The following is a 15,434-nucleotide window of genomic DNA, read 5'->3' on the forward strand; positions in this document are numbered from 1 at the left end:
CACAAAGCATTCCTCCGGTGTCCGTGAGTTATATGATCTCATGGTCATAGGAACAAATACTTGACACGCAGAAAACAGTAGCAACAAAATGACACGATCAACATGCTACGTCTATTAGTTTGGGTCTAGTCCATCACATGATTCACCTAATGATGTGATCCCGTTATCAAGTGACAACACTTGCCTATGGCCAGGAAACCTTGACCATCTTTGATCAACGAGCTAGTCAACTAGAGGCTTACTAGGGATAGTGTTTTGTCTATGTATCCACACAAGTATTGTGTTTCCAATCAATACAATTATAGCATGGATAATAAACGATTATCATGAACTAAGAAATATAGTAATAACTAATTTATTATTGCCTCTAGGGCATATTTCCAACAAGAAGACCTTGACTATCCTTGATCGACTGGCTAGCCAGCTAGAGTCTTGCTAGGGACAGTGTTTTGTCTATGTATCCACACATGTATCTAAATCTTTCATTCAACACAATTATAGCATGGATAATAAACGATTATCTTGATACAGGAATTATAATAATAACTTATTTATCATTGGCTCTAGGGCATAATTCCAATAGTTTTCACTAGAGGCTTCTCTCATAATGGAAAATAATACGATGGGTGAACAAATTACTATCGAGCAATTGATAGAAAAGCGAATAATTATGAAGATATCTAAGGCAATGATTATGCATATAGGCATCACGTCCGTGTCAAGTAGACCTAAACAATTATGCCTCTACTACTATTACTCCGCACATCGACCCACTCCTGCGTGCATCTAGAGTATTAAGTTCATGAAGAACAGAGTAACACATTAAGTAAGATGACATGATGTAGAGGGATAAACTCAATCAATATGATGAAAACCCCATCTTTTTATCCTCGATGGCAACAATACAATATGTGCCTCGCTACCCCTACTACGTCACTGGGTGAGGACACCGCAAGATTGAACCCAAAACTAAGCACTTGTCCCATTGCAAGAATTACCAATCTAGTTGGCCAAACCAAACCAATAACTCGAAGAGACTTGCTAAGATATGAAATCATGCATATAAGAATTCAGAATAGATTCAAATAGTATTCATAGATAATCTGAACAGAAACTCACAATTCATCGGATTTGGACAAACACACCGCAAAAGAGTATTACATCGAATAGATCCCCATGAAGATCATGAAGAACATGGTATTGAAGATCAAAGAGAGAGAAGAATCCATTTAGTTACTAGCTATGGACCCGTAGGTCTGTGGTGAACTACTCACGTATCATCAGAGGGGCAATGGAGTTGATGTAGATGACCTCCGTGATCAATTCCCTCTCCGGCAGATTACCGGAAAAGGCTCCCAGATTGGATCCCACGGGAACAGAGGCTCCTGGTGGCGAAAAGTATTTTCGTGGCTATATTTAGCGATGGGGGAATATTTGGGAATTTGTAGGCCAAAGAATAGGGTTAGGAGGCCTGCCGGGGACCCACAAGCCAGGCGGGGGCGACCACCCCCCTAGGGCACGCCCTGCAGGCTTGTGGCCTCCCGGCACGCGCCCTGCCCCCTACTCCCGGTCTTCTGGGTTTCTTCTGGTCCAAGAAAAATCATTCCGGAGATTTTGTTCCGTTTGGACTCCGTTTCATATTCCTTATCTGCAATACTCAAAAACGTGAAAAAAAACATAAACTGGCACTAGGCTCTAGATTAATAGGTTAGTCCCAAAAATAATATAAAACAACATATTAATGCATATAAAACATCCAAAACAGTTAATATAATAGCATGGAACAATCAAAAATTATAGATAGGTTGGAGACGTACCAAGCATCCCCAAGCTTAATTCCTGCTCGTCCTCGAGTAGGTAAATGATAAAAAGAATTTTTTTGATGTGGAATGCTACCTAACATATTTATCCATGTAATATTCTCTATTGTGGCATGAATATTCAGATACATAAGATTCAAAACAAAAGTCTAATATTGACATAAAAACAATAATACTTCAAGGATACTAATAAGGCAATTGCTTCCTTTCAAAATAACATGGTCTTAGAAAGTTATCCCTACAAAATCATATGGTCTGGCTATGCTCTATCTTCACCACACAAAGTATCTAAATCCTGCACAACCCTTATGAAAATCAAGCAATTGTTTCACACTTTTTTACGTTCTCAAACCTTTTCAACTCTCACGCAATACATGAGTGTGAGCCATGGATATAGCACTATAGGTGGAATAGAATATGATGGAGGTTGCAAAAAGAAAGAGAAGACAGCCTCACATCAACTAGGCGTATCAACGGGCTATGGAGATTCCCATCAATAGATATCAATGTGAGTGAGTAGGGATTGCCATGCAACAAATGCACTAGAGCTATAAGTGTATGAAAGCTCAAAAGGAAAACTAAGTGGTTGTGCAAAAGATGTAATTCCACTAGTTATATGAAAGTGATAAAATAGGAGACTCTCTATGAAGAACATGGTGCTACTTGGAAGCACAAGTGTGGAAAAAGATAGTAGCATTGTCTCTTCTCTCTTTCTCTCATTTTTTCTTTTTCTTTTTTCTCTTTTTTTTGAATGGGCTTCTTTGGCCTCTTTTATTTTTTGTAAAGTGCGGAGACTCATCCCAACTTAAGGGAATCATAGCTTCCATCATCCTTCTCTCACATGGGGCAATGTTCTAATAATGCAAATCATTACACCTTTATTTACTTACAACTCAAAGATTACAACTCGATATCTAGAACAAAATATGACTCTATAAGCAATATGGAAGTGATGGTGCGTGTCATAAAAAAGGGACGGTGGTGTTGCATGGCAATATATCTCGGAATGGATATGAAAATGCCATAATAGGTAGATATGGTGATTGTTTTGAGTAAAATATATGATGGCTGTTTTGAGGAAGGTGGGTTTAATGTAGTCGCGAGAGTTGGGCGGTACTAGAGAGGCTGGCAAAGGTGGAAGGGTGAGAGTGCGTATAATTCATGAACTCAACATTAGTCATAAAGAACTCACATACTTATTGCAAAAGACTATTAGTTATCGAAGCAAAGTATTAGACGCATGCCCCTAGGGGAAGGGTTGGTAGGAGTTAACCATCGCGCGGTCCCGACCTCCACATAAAGGTTGACAATCATTAAACAAATCATGCTCCGACTTCATCACATAAAGGTTCACCATACGTGCATGCTACGAGAATCACAAGCTTTAACACAAGTATTTCTTCTAATTCACAATTACTTACTAGCATGACTCTCATATCACCATCTTCATATCTCAAAACTATATGCAAGGAATCAAACTTCTAATCATATCCAATGCACTTAATATGGAAGGTTTTATTATATCCCTCTTGGATGCCCATTATATTAGGACTAAATTCATAACCTAACCAATTATCATGTTGTTTAAAGAACTCTCAAAATAATATAAGTGAGATACGAGAGTTTAATAATTTCCATAAAACACCACACCGCCGTGCTCTAAAAGATATAAGTGAAGCACTAGAGGAACATTGCCTAGCTCAAAAGATATAAGTGAAGCACAAAGAGTATTCCAATAAATTCACGATTCAGCATGTCTCTCTCAAAAGATGTGTGCAGCAAGGATGATTGTGGCAAACTAAAAAGTAAAGACTCATGTCATACAAGATGCTCCAAGCAAAACACATATCATGTGGTGAATAAAAATATAGACTCAAGTAAATATATCGATGGATTGAAGACGAAAGAGGGGATGCCTTTCGGGGCATCCCTAAGCTTAGCCTATTTGGTTTCCTTGAATATTGCTTGGGGTGCCTTGGTCATCACCAAGCTTAGGCTCTTGCCACTCCTTATTCCGTACACTACTGGAATCAGAGAATTTGCCGTCAGCCTCCTCTTTGTCGTCTGCTAGCTGATGGCAAAGACCCTATTTGTCGTCACTCACTAAAAACGGACGGCAAAGAGCACACTGATGACAAAGATACTCTTTGCCATTAGTCTGGTCTTTGTCGTGCGCCAGCAGACGACAAAGAGCAGGATGGCAGACGTCAAAGAGCACGGGGCGGCCCACCACGCACCCCCTCTCTCCCCATAACAGCCGCTCTCTTTGCCGTCCGCCTTACACCTCTTTGCCGTCGGGGGGGGGGGGGGGCAGACGTCAAAGAGAGGGCGCCCCTAACGGTTGTCTCCCCACCCCACGTCCCCCTCTCTCCGACAGATCTCTCTCTGTCTCTCTCACCCCCTCTCTCCGACAGATCTCTCTCTGTCTCTCTCACCCCTCTCTCCGCGAGCACCGCCTCCCTCGATGTCCCCCTTCGCCCGTGCCCTCGCCCTTGCCCTCCTCGTCGTCCGCCCTCCGCCCGCGCCCTCGTCCTTGCCCTCCTTGCCGTCCTCCCTCCGCCCGCGCCCTCGCCCTCGGCCTCCCTACCGCAGTCGGTGCCCTGTCCCCGCCCCTGCCGCAGTCGGCGCACTGCCCCCGCCCGACGCCCCTGCCGGCGCCCTGCCCCCACCCCTACCGCAGCCGGCGCCCTGCCCCCCCCGACGCCCCTGTGTATGCATGATCCTGCAATGACACGCTCCAGACTACGACGAGCCTTATACGCACGTCATCAACCTTTGTGCAGCTTGTCTCCTTTTTTGTTTACACAACAAATCTCACGTGCATGAGCACCACAGCACGCTCCATTGCATCTGCCCAACTACGCCTCGGCCAGAAGCTCCCTCAACCCGCCTGCGTACTGCGTCGTCCAACGCTTCAACCTGCAACCAGCATCGTGCCATCTCTCCAGGCCAACTGCTTCCACCTTGCACGCGCACTAACCCTGGTTCCTATGCACGTCGCCTCGGTCTGTGCTTTCCGTCGGATGATCACACCTGCACACGATCCAACTCGCTGCCGCCGATTACTTCTGATGAACAGAACTCCCGTCGTTCCATCAGTCTTTTCTAGTCGCACAACTCGACCACTAATCGGTTCGACGAATTCCGTTCCACCTCTAGATCAACTTCCGCAGCATCTCAAAATCTTGATCATGATACCACTTGTTAGAATAATCCGAGGCATACCATCGATCTACCGAGGACCAAGCAATCGCACGAGCATGACACCGAGATTTGTTAACGAGGTTCATCGATATGGCTACATTCCCGGAGCCTGACTACGGGCGCTCCTCCCCGTGACACCGTCACAATACCGTACCCCGGACGCCCGGGCGCCGACACATGCCGCCGGCTCCCCCACGTACCTGTGCTATTATGTTGGCATAGGCTACATCGTGTGTCTATCCCCGCTATATATGAGAGGCCTAGGGATACATGTGTCCTTAAAAGACACGACTTCTACCTTGTCTACACATCGTACGACTACAAATTTAATTGTAACCTAACTTGTATAAATAATATTCGACACAATTCTAACAGCATGTATGTCTGTATTGTATACAGAGGAGCTGCCTTAGACCCCGAGTAAACACAATCCACTACAAGGAAAGGGCATGATAAAAAATGTCAACGAAATTTCACATTTTCAATGGGGTACAAAATGATACAAAATATTTATAACACCACAGTTTTGAGCTACATTCAAACTAATTTCAAAATAGATTTAAATTAGGTTAGAACTCATTGCAATTAAGTGAATTTTGAAAGCTTGAAATTCGAAAGCAATTACGAAGTATGCATTTTGTTTAGAATTTTCACATATTTTGGTGAGCTCTGAATTTGTACTCTTTTTGAAATTTAAAACCTTGGGGAGAGGAACTATGAAAGTCGGTTTGAATTAAGTTACCGATGGTGAAAAATGTTTCAACTTCTTCCTACTTTTTTTGAACTTCTGCCATGCATGGAAATAGAAGATAAAACATACACGTGGCATGTCATAGCTAGATCATTTCTGAATCGCTTAGAATGCCTGGGTATTCGAAAGTATGGATTTTCTAAAATTCTGATTCATATATCTCCTTCTCTCTCTCTGACATAGTATCTCCTCTCTCTCTGACATAGTCAAAGAAGACAAGCTGCGTACGTTGACGATGCAACGACAGCCACAATAGGCTCACCGGTATATTTTTTAACTAGTGTTATTGTGTTCAAAATTATTTGACCCCATAGCAACGCACGGGCAATTACCTAGTTCTTCAAAAAAATAAAAATATCAGAAATATTCACAAATTAAAATGTTTGAAAATTTAAAAAATGGTTGGCAAATTCCAAAAGTGTTGGTATTTAATGTCCGTGTTTTCAGAAAAAGTTCACAAATCTGAAAGATGATTGTACTTTCCCAGAAAAAGGTCGGGTTTTCAATTAGCGTTCAAAACTTTAAAAATGTTTAAGATTTCATAAAAATGTTCGCAAATTTGAAAAAATGTTTGTGAATTTGAAAAAGAAAATGTGCTTTTAGTAAACTTTTAAATTTTGTTTCTTGGCAAATTTAGGAATGTGTTCGTGTAAATGTTCATTTTTCTTTTTAAAAAAGTGTTCGCTACAGTACCCTTGGTGGGTTGGCTACAATGCCTCGGTCTGGTTCACCTCACTGCCTTGGGTCGGTTCGCTATAATATCCAGTTCAATACAGGAAATCCACCCAATTCACTACAATGCTTGATCCCTCCCTACGCCTGCTCGCTTCGCTCTTACTCCCTCGGTCCATGAATAAATGTATATATAAACATTTTAAGACAAATTATAGAGTGAAGTAAAAAAAACTGCATTAAAAAGATGCAAGCTATCATCTCTCTCATCTTTAATTACTCTACACCCAATGAGTTAAGTGCATGCAAAAAGTAAGAAGATCATGTGTTAAATGTTATTGGTCTTGATTACCATGTAATGAGAGAGAGGCATTTTTTTTTACTTTATAATGCATTGGGAAGATAGATGTATTTTTTTATGAACAAATTTTAAAGCTAAATGTACATTTATTCATAGACGGAGGGAGTACGCCACTAGGCCGGCCGAGTCGGGTCGCGTATGCATTTCCGTGGTAGTTCGGCGCAATAAACGAAGCTCCCCATAGAAATCTGCTTATGGTTCCAAAATATTGTTTAATACCGAATTCCAAAAACTATAAAGAACTACTCTCCTCTCACAACCCTTATTACTTCGAGGTATCTATGGTCACAGAATGATTTACAACTGTAGATAACTTATGTAGTGGGCCTAATACACATCTCTCTCGATCCATTTTATATCTCATTTTATACACCGGGGTTTACGGGCAGCAGATGATGATGACGATGCAATTAAAATAGAACGAGAAACCTTCTTCTTTTTCTGCAAGGAGAGAAACCTTCTGTGTTAAGTCAAAGTTGCATGAATATATGTGATTGCATTCCATTAATTACGGACAGACTATTAACTGCCTTGATCTGGTATTAAATGCGTTGACCTAGGTTCTGCATTAGCAGAATTACACACTCGAAAAATTGTTAGATTTTAGCCTGAGTGCACTATAAACAAAATAGAAGAGAGTATACAAGATTAGGCCATAGCATATTGGTGTCCGTCAAACACAAATTCTCTCTTTGGGAGAATCATGGGAAAGAACTATGTCCTCTGGCCAAACATGGTTGTCGCCTACCTGAGAATGTAACTTCGCCGAAATGGCATCACATTGGTAATATACATATATCATTGGATCCTTCCTCAATAACGCTGCATCCACTCCACTACGCGTCATTAACCTCCAATACGGAGCTGATACTTCCAAGTTCCAACGTAGCTACTGAGGAAGGGATACGACATGCGAGATAGTGAAAGCATTACCAGTATATATCCTGTATGCTTGGCTCACACAGTTCCATCTAGCAAGCTCGATCGAGGTGCCTGTCCTCACTAGCTACCGACTATTCCATCTAGCCAAGCTGAGCTACCAGTAGTATAGCAGAAGGCGCTTCGCTGAACAAGGCAGGATGGTACACCATCCTGTGAACCAGCTGCAAAATGAGCTGACGCAAGCGGCACCGACACCGGCACCTGCACCGGAACTAGAACCTGCACAAGCACAAGGTGGGCATACCTCATTGTGGCACAGCGAGAAGATGGTGGGAACCCAGATTGAGCTCCTCTTGTTACTCTACGTCGTCATTGGCGCCATACAGGTGGTGGGCAGCCGGTACAGGCGCACCATCAACAGCGCCTATGTCAAGTACCCACTATGGATGGCATACTCTGCCAGCCAACCCTTGGTGGCATATACCCTTGCTGTTATGTACAACTCTCCGTTCAAAGAGACCCAATCTCTACTCACTACTCTGTTTGTTGTCGTTGCTTTGGGGAGAGTGAACACGATGACAGCTTACAAAGTTGACGACAACAAGCGGTACGCCGCCCACTTCTTCCGGCATGTCCTGTTTGTGGTGAGCTTCATGTCCATGGTCATAACCATCCCCCACGTCTCTGGGTTTAAAGGTTGGTACATTCTCATTATGTACCCGATCGTGGTATTCCTGCTGATCTTTTTTCTGACCATGAATGGTGGAAGGGCCTGCGCAAATATCATGGCAAGTAGCTTCTCAGACAAGGGGAGCTTATACCCCCAAACGCATATGAAGACTGAGCACTTGGTAGAACTGCCTTATGACCCAGTATCTCTTAAAGGGTACAACTACCTTGTTTTATCTTTCGATGAGGAGAAGAAAGAGCACCGTAAGGACAAACGGGAGAGGATTGTGGAGGTGAAGGAGAATGATGATGATGATAAGGAGGAGGATGTGGAGCTGGACGAGAAGAATGGGGAGGAGGAGAAGGACCTTGAAAAGGATGATGAAAGTGATCAAGAAAAGGAGGAGATTGTGGAGGTGAAGGAGAAGGACGATGATAATGATAATGATCATGATGATGAGGAGGAGGAGGAGCAGATGAAGGAAATGGATGATGATTATGATGAAGGGGAGGAGAAAAGTGATGATGAGGATGAACCATACCATATTACAGTTAGCATGGTATGGAGATCCTTATCAGGTCCGTTCGGTGAAAGTGAAGGTCCACGACTGAAGGAACTGTGCCTTTCCTTTGCCTTGTTTCAGCTATTACGGAGGCGTTTCTTTGGGGCCGATTGCCCTGAAGCGAAGCTTCAGAAAACGCATGACCTGGTTTTCAAAGGATTACTCTTGGATGTAGAGAGAAACTACCAAGGTGCATATAGGATAATCGAGACAGAGCTGGCTTTCACTTATGATCATTTCTTCTCCACCACTAATTCCTTATTCAGTGAACGTGGTATCGTTGACATCTGCCTCAGCATTTTTTGTGTTGCTGTCATATATCCTTCAGGAATAACTTCATTGATCAAGCATCTCCTGCACTATAAACAGGAGTCTCTCAGCTCACCTAGTACGGTGCCATGGGGAAGAACAGGCATACTTATATGTGTAGTACTTGTCATGCTGAGTTTAGCACTGGAGCTGCTACAGCTTTATGTTCTTATTTCATCTGACTGGGCTAAGGTAGAACTTGCCAATCGGATTGTCTTTATGAAAGGCAAACCGCTTCCAAGCTTTGTGCTCCGTACTCCGCTTCCAGGACTATACTTCAGAAAAAATCTCCCACAGTTATTTGGTTATTGGCAGAATAAGATTGGCCAGCACTCGCTAATTAAGGATTTGCATGGAAAATCATTCATCCCTGACCTGGTGGGGTCTTTGTCTTATTTGTTTAAGTCCATTAATTCCTATACTCCAGCTTTCCCTCGAGGATTTTTTGATCGTGGTCTTAAGAAGGCAGATCGCATTCCATTGACAGACACCATCAAATTGGCCATTGCTCGAACTCTCAAAGACAGCAATGGTCAACTGTTGTGCGGAGTACCATCATTGCAACGGATTTTTCAAGGTGAAGAAATTCCCTTATGGGCATGCAATCACGAAAATCCTGCCAGAACCATGTTGATTTGGCATGTTGCAACCGAGTATTGTGTCATCGCACAGTCTCTTAAGCCTGCAGAGCTAGAACTCAACCATATTGTTGCCCAAGAAATATCAAGTTATTGCGCATATTTGATGGCGTTTGTGCCAGAACTGCTCCCGGATCATCCTTTGGAGACCACAAGATTGTTTCATGAAGTGAGGAACCAGGCACTAAACTTGTTGCGCAAAGACAGGACACCGGCTGAGAAATACAAAAAGATGAGAATCTACAACCGGCAACATGAGACGACCTTTGCAGCGGGGATCCAGTTAGGGAAGAAGCTTGAAAAAATGGGAGATGACAGCAGTCGGTGGAAGATACTGGCAGATCTCTGGACTGAAATGATATTGTACGTAGCTCCATCGGACAATGCAAAGGATCATATACAACATCTGGCAAATGGAGGTGAGTTTATAACACACCTGTGGGCGTTGCTCTCCCATGCCGGCATTCTAGAGAGGGATCAACAGATCCATGGCCATCCTCCTGCGGAATGTTCAGCATCTCGTGAACCAACAACCTATGCTGATGAGCAAACATGCAGAAATGATCATCAGCTGGATCCTTCCGTTCAAGCTACAAAGCTACAACAAACGGAGGTAGAAATGACTACACCAATGGAGTGTCGTATTGATATTTCTGAAGTTTCAAGCTCCACCAAGCAGCCCTGACTGAATAAGTGTGAGCACTCTTCACTGTCAGGTGGTATAAAATTGTGGGAGTTCAGTTGTTTGCAATTAGTCAATCTGTTTGATGCCTCCAGTAGTAAGACCTGTTATGACAATCTAGTTGATTTGTGTTGCTTCCAGTAATTTACTATGCCTTTCACTCTGTAATATGGTTGTGATTTGTAAGTGCCATGCATATGCTGATATGGATGCTAACCATACTATGGTTTTCAGGAAACATTAGGTTTGGTCAAATATGCTTACGCAAGAAAATGTAGGCCGACACGAGATTTCCCATGCTTTTTACTAGAAGTTGGGTTATGCCCAGCATGGCTTAGGTTCGCAATGGTTATTTCCCCAGTGGCGTTGAGCGCCTCCTTGAATGAGAGAATGTGATGCCCTATGGTCTTGTTATGGCCTTGTGAAGCTGCCACCTATGCAGCATTGAGATTGACAATGACTAATTATACATGCGGTATGCACTTCTAAATTGGCTGAACCCTTTATATTTTGCATATATCATAAATCTATTATTTTATACTACATTAATGAGACTCTAGAAATCCCCACATTAATCAACAACAACAAATCCTGTAGTCCCAAACAAGTTCGGGTAGGCTAGAGGTGAAACCCATAAGATCTCGCGACCAACTCATGGTTCTGGCACATGGATAGCAAGCTTCCACGCACCCCTGTCCATGGCTAGTTCTTTGGTGATGCTCCAATCCTTTAGATCTCTCTTTACGGACTCTTTCCATGTCAAGTTCGGTCTACCCTGACCTCTCTTGACATTATCAGCATGCTTTAGCCGTCCGCTATGCACTGGGGCTTCTGAAGGTCTGCGCTGAATATGCCCAAACCATCTCGGACGATGTTCGACAAGCTTCTCTTCAATTGGCGCTACCCCAACTCTATCTTGTATATCATCATTCCGGATTCGGTCCTTCCTTGTGTGGCCACACATCCATCTCAACATGCGCATCTCCGCCACACCTAGCTGTTGCACATGTCGCCTTTTAGTCGACCAACACTCAGCACCATACAACATTGCGGGTCGAACCGTCGTCCTATAGAACTTGCCTTTTAGCTTTTGTGGCACCCTCTTGTCACAGAGAATGCCAGAAGCTTGGCGTCACTTCATCCATCCAGCTTTAATTCGATAGTTCACATCTTCATCGATATCCCCATCCTTCTGCAACATTGGCCCCAAATAACGAAAGGTGTCCTTCTGAGGTACCACCTGCCCAACAAGACTAACACTCCCTCCTCCTAGTGCTTAGTAGTACTGAAGGTTCACCTCATGTACTCGGTCTTAGTCCTACTAAGTCTAAAAGCTTTCAATTCCAAGGTTTGCCTCCATAACTCCAACTTCCTGTTGACCCCCGTCCGACTATCATCAACTAGCACCACATCGTCCGCAAAGAGCATACACCATGGGACATCTCCTTGTATATCCCTTGTGACCTCATCGATCACCAAGGCAAAAAGATAAGGGCTCAAAGCTGACCCGTGATGCGGTCCTATCTTAATCGAGAAGTCATCAGTGTCTCTATCACTAGTTCGAACACTTGTCACAACATTATCGTACATGTCCTTGATAAGGGTAATGTTCTTTGCTGGGACTTTGTGTTTCTCCAAGGCCCACCACATAACATTCCGCGGTATCTTATCATAGGCCTTCTCCAAGTCAATGAACACCATATGCAAGTCCTTCTTTTGCTCCCTATATCTCTCCATAAGTTGTCGTACCAAGAAAATGGCTTCCATGGTCGACCTCCCACGCATGAAACCAAACTGATTTTGTCATGCTTGTCATTCTTCTTAAGTGGGCTCAATGACTCTCATAGCTTCATTGTATGGCTCATCAATTTAATTCCACGGTAATTAGTAACTCTGAACATCCCCCTTATTCTTGAAGATTGGTACTAATATACTCCGTCTCGATTCTTCTGGCATCTTGTTTGCCCGAAAAATGAGGTTGAAAAGTTTGGTTAGCCATACTATCGCTATGTCCCCGAGGCCTCTCCACACCTCAATGGGGATACAATCAGGGTCCATCGCCTTGACTCCTTTCATCCTATTTAAAGCCTCCTTGACCTTTGACTCCTGGATTCGCCGCACAAAACGCCTGCTAGTATCATCAAAGGAGTCGTCCAGATCAATGGTAGAGCTCTCACTCTCCCCATTGAACAGCTTGTCAGAGTACTCCCGTCACCTATGCTTAATCTCCTCGTTCTTCACCAAGAGTTGCTCTGCTCCGTCCTTGATGCACTTGATTTGATCAACATCCCTCGTCTTCCTCTCTCAGATCTTGGCCATCTTATAGATGTCCCTTTCGCCTTCCTTCGTGTCTAACCGTTGGTAGACGTCCTCATACGCCCGACCCTTTGCTTCACTCACAGCTCGCTTTGCGGCCTTCTTTGCCATCTTGTACTTCTCTATGTTGTCTACACTCCTATCCAGATATAGGCGTCTAAAACAATCTTTCTTCTCCTTAATTGCCTTCCGGACATCATCGTTCCACCACCAGGTATCTTTAGCTTCTCTTCTACTTCCCCTGGACACTTCAAACTCCTCTAAGGCCACCTTACGAATGTAAGTCGCCATCTTCATCCACATATTGTCTGCATCACCTCCTTCCTCCCAAGGGCCCTCCTTAATTACCCTCTTCTTAAACGCCTGAGCTAGCTCCCCCTTGAGCTTCCACCACTTCGTTCTAGCGACTTCGGCACGCTTGTCCCGCTGGACACGAATCCGAAAGCGGAAGTCAGCAACCACAAGCTTATGCTGAGGGACAACACTCTCTCCAGGTATCACCTTACAGTCTAGGCATGCACGCCTATCTTCTCTTCTCGAGAGGATGAAATCAATCTGGCTAGAGTGTTGCCCACTACTATAAGTCACTGGATGTGATTCTCTCTTCTTAAAGAGGGTGTTAGCTATGATCATGTTGTAGGCTAGCGCAAAGCTTAGGACTTCTTCTCCTTCTTGATTCCTGATGCCAAAACAAAATCCCCCATGCACCCCTTCAAAACTTGTGTTAGATGTGCCCACGTGGCCATTGAGGTCTCCTCCTATGAAGATCCCTTCGCCAATCGGTACACTCCTAACCATGTCCTCCAAGCCTTCTGAGAACTCCCTCTTGGTGTTCTCATTGTGGCCTACTTGCGGGGCATATGCACTGATAACATTGAGAACTAAGTCCCCAACTACCAGCTTGACCAGGATAATCCGGTCCCCATATCTCTTGACGTCTACCACTCCATACTTGAGGCTCTTGTTGATCAAGATGCCTACTCCATTTTTGTATGCAACCGTCCCCGTGTACCATAGCTTGAAGCCGGTACCCTCCACCTCCTTCGCCTTCTGTCCCCTCCATTTGGTCTCTTGGACGCAAAGGATGTCAACACCTCTCCTCACCGCTGTATCAACTACCTCCCGAAGCTTACCTGTCAGAGACCCTATGTTCGAGCAACCTAAGTGAATCCTCCTAGGCTCGGCTAGCTTCCTTACCCTTCGCACTCGTCGAATCAAATTCCCACATTAATCAGAGAAACTAAATTATACCCATCTAACCTTTGTGGGGCCAGACTATAATAGTTCTGATTAATCAAAAAATAGCTAAAAATAATTAATTTTAGAAAAATTTGGCCCACTAGGCAAGCTGGGTTGCAGGATGAAATCTAGATGGGCTTTACGGGAGGAAAAGAACCATGTAAAAAATAAAATAAAAATAAAATACTGAGGAGAGAGTGAGGAAATAATGGTACTGTCGTGGGTATAAGTCTGACAGTAGATGTGTAGGGTACGAAAGGATGGGCAGAGCCTTAGCTACGGCGAGGTTGTATGACTTCAGGCCCCTCTACGGTGGAGGTAAAAGCCCTACGTCTCAGTGCTCTTGGGAGCTTGATGTCGAGTGGAATATGGATTACAGTGAATTGCTAACCCTTGCACCAGTGGGGAAGGGCGACTTATATAGAGTGCGCTGCCCTTCACAACGGTTCGGTGCACAGGGGTGGAGTAGTGGTGATTAAATGTCTACGTTACAGGTAACGTATGCCGTAAATTGTAATAAAGGTACATAAAAGCGTATGACCGTTGCCCTCCAGGGGCGGTTACGATGTACAGAGTGGAATCCAGTCGGTAAGTTTGATACGTTCCGAATGGTCATTTCCGACTGGATGATGGAGGAATCATCACCGACTGGATGAAGGGAAGTCCTTAATTCAGTCAGAACTGACTAAGGGCCTTGTCCCTTATGAAGGGTAGTCCTTGGGTAGGACCTATAGGGAAGGCCTATGAGCCTACCCTAGGACTATAACCCCATCATTAGTCCCCGAATGGATCGGGGTTGGAACGACGAAGCAACGCTTGGAGTACGGATCCGACTGGTATGGATGCGACTTTGGCGTTGTTTGCCTCGATCCATTTCATCCTCTTGACCAGAGATCCGAGTGGACATATCTGTGAAACGAACCGTCAGAAACCGAGTGCTTCCGTGGAATCTTTTGACGTGACCGGTCAACTGACAGCGGCGGATTTTCTAGGATCCTCAAATTTCGGTTGCCGCGCGCTCAGCGGGGATGACGACATCGTCATCGAGTAGTATCTGCCGCCTCGATTTCCGCACCTTCATCTCCTCCACTAATATCGCAGCGACCGGTCGGGGGATAAGATTTCGGGGCCACCTGCTAGTGACCCAGTCGGAACCTTATTTAAACCTTCTCAGCGAGGGTTTCTCGTTGCACTCGCCTGATAACTCGCACTCGCTCCGCCTCTCCCGTGGCTTCCTGCGCACCCCAAGCTCCCTCCTTCTCCTCCTTCTCCGCGGATCTGCAGCCTCCACCATGACGAAGGGGCAGACGAGCAAGCTCGAGGCGCAG

This window comes from Hordeum vulgare, chromosome 1H (assembly GCF_904849725.1).
Source record: "Hordeum vulgare subsp. vulgare chromosome 1H, MorexV3_pseudomolecules_assembly, whole genome shotgun sequence".
NCBI classification, from domain to species: domain Eukaryota; kingdom Viridiplantae; phylum Streptophyta; class Magnoliopsida; order Poales; family Poaceae; genus Hordeum; species Hordeum vulgare.